This window comes from Mustelus asterias, chromosome 13 (genome assembly GCF_964213995.1).
Source record: "Mustelus asterias chromosome 13, sMusAst1.hap1.1, whole genome shotgun sequence".
NCBI lineage: Eukaryota > Metazoa > Chordata > Chondrichthyes > Carcharhiniformes > Triakidae > Mustelus > Mustelus asterias.
Genome location: NC_135813.1, coordinates 54,650,747 through 54,653,051, shown reverse-complemented (window position 1 = coordinate 54,653,051; position 2,305 = coordinate 54,650,747). Strand labels below are relative to the sequence as shown.

Sequence of the window (2,305 nt, the reverse complement as noted above, 5' to 3'; positions counted from 1 at the left end):
CACCCGTGACTGACTATCAATGATTTAAATATCTCTGCTAGGGGACCCGTAATTTCCTCCCTAGCCTCCCACAATGTCCTGCGATGCACTTCATCATGTCCCGGGGATTTATCTACCTTGATGCACTTTAAGACTTCCAGCACCTCTTTCTCTGTTACAAGTACACTCCTCAAGACATCACTATTTATTTCCCCAAGTTCTCTAACATCCATGCTTTTCTCAACAGTAAATACTGATAAGAAATTGGCAAGTTGTCAGGATGGCCGAGTGGTCTAAGGCGCTGGACTCAAGGAGTGTGATTCCTTGCCTTGTGTAATGGCTGGTGAATTCTGGTCCCTTTCTAGGGGCGTGGGTTCAAATCCCACTCCTGACATTTCCATTTTGGGCGGCACAGTAGCACAGTGGTTAGCACTGCTGCTTCACAGCTCCAGGGTCCCGAGTTCGATTCCCGGCTTGGGTCACTGTCTGTGTGGAGTTTGCACATTCTCCTCTTGTTTGCATGGGTTTCCTCTGGGTGCTCCGGTTTCCTCCCACAGTCCAAAGATGTGCGGGTTAGATTGATTGGCCAGGTTAAAATTGCCCCTGAGATGCATAGGTTAGAGGGATTAGCGGGTAAATATGTGGGGGTAGGGCCTGGGTGGGATTGTGGTCAGTGCAGACTTGATGGGCCGAATGGCCTCCTTCTGCACTGTAGGGTTTCTATGATTTCTATGAAATATTCATTTAGGATTTCACCCATCTCTTATGGATCCGCACATAGATGATCTTGTTGACCCTTAAGAGGCCCTACTCTCTCCCTAGTTACTCTTTTGCCCTTTATGTATTTGTAGAAGCTCTTTGGATTCTTCTTTGCTTTATCTGCCAAAACAATCTCGTGTCCCCTTTTTGCCCTCCTGATTTCTCTCTTAACTCTACTCCTCCACCCTCTATACTCTTCAAGGGATCCATTTTATCCCAGCTGCCTATGCATGTCATGTGCTTTCTTCTTCTTCTTGACCAGGGCCTCAATATCCCGAGTCATCCAGTGTTCCCTACTTCTACCAGCCTTGCCCTTCACTCTAAGAGGAATGTGTTTACCCTGAACCCTGGTTAACACACTTTTGAAAGCCTCCCACTTACCAGATGTCCCTTTGCCTTCCCACAGACTCCCCCAATTAACTTTTGAAAGTTCCTGCCTGATACCATCAAAATTGGCCTTGCCCCGATTTAGAATTTTAACTTTTAGGCCAAACCTATCATTCTCCATAACTATCTTAAAACCAATAGAATTATGGTCACTGGTCCCAAAGTGAAGCCTCACTAACACTTCTGTCACCTGCCCTTCCTTATTTCCCAAGGGGAGGTCACTACATTAAGAACACAACTAATTTTTCAGACAGCATCTAATAATGACATTTGACATAGTCAAGAACGTTTGAATTTACCCATCAAAATTTCCCCACTCCACAGCAGGCCTCCCCCAAGGTTCACAAACCTGTTTACCTGGTGGGGTTCCCCCAGGTTTCCAAATCCCTCCCATTGCAACCAAAATATCCTGAAGGATGGATCCCTTGGCCTTTCTGATAGTGACCTCACAGCACACACATGCAGGGTCATCACTCACTACAGTTCCCACCCAGGGGCTGATGGTGCGGCTCAGGAATGGAGGGGTAAGGTTGAAACTGGGGACTTGTAGGCCTTATTTAACCAATTTCTGACTAATCTCTGAGCAGGTGCCAGAGGGGAATATCTGGCCGCATGCCTTTATTTCCAAAGCCCAGGGGCCCAGGTGCTTTTTAACCACTTTCTCAAGCTACCCTGCCACCTTCAATGATTTGTGCCCATATACCCGTAGGTGGCTTTGTTCCTGCAACTATTGTCTACCCTTGTTTCACCTACCCAAACCTAACACTTCACACTGTCCACCTGTCACTCCATTCCACTGGCCCGACTATGTCTTTAGAAATCTATCACACAGTTCACAATATTTTCAACTTTTATGTCATCTACAAATATTGAGAATGTGCCCAGCACCACACCATCCTCCAGCTTCATTTCTCCACTGTTATCCAGCTGGGTGGGACTCCTCTCCCCATGTTCCATTCTTATCTATCCAAACATTGCCAGAGTCTCACTGTAAGATTGACATTAATACAATACATGGAATAGGGACAGAACTGGCTGAAATATGGACTTAAAATGGCTGCAAGCGAGACATCGACAGACAGAGGTTCACAGCCTTATCAAACCCATCTGTGGGTTGCTTGATCTGACAAAGACTGTCCCTAATCAGTCCTTCTGTCTCTAAATGCCTCTAGATCCCGTC

The 2,305-nt window shown here is 46.3% G+C and overlaps 1 non-coding gene across 1 annotated transcript; it reads left to right on the top strand.

The window, feature by feature from the left end:
* Positions 1-253: 253 nt before the first annotated feature.
* On the top strand, positions 254-373 carry trnal-caa (transfer RNA leucine (anticodon CAA)). Its single transcript has 2 exons — positions 254-291; positions 339-373. It is a non-coding gene; the product is annotated as a tRNA-Leu (tRNA).
* Positions 374-2,305: the final 1,932 nt, after the last annotated feature.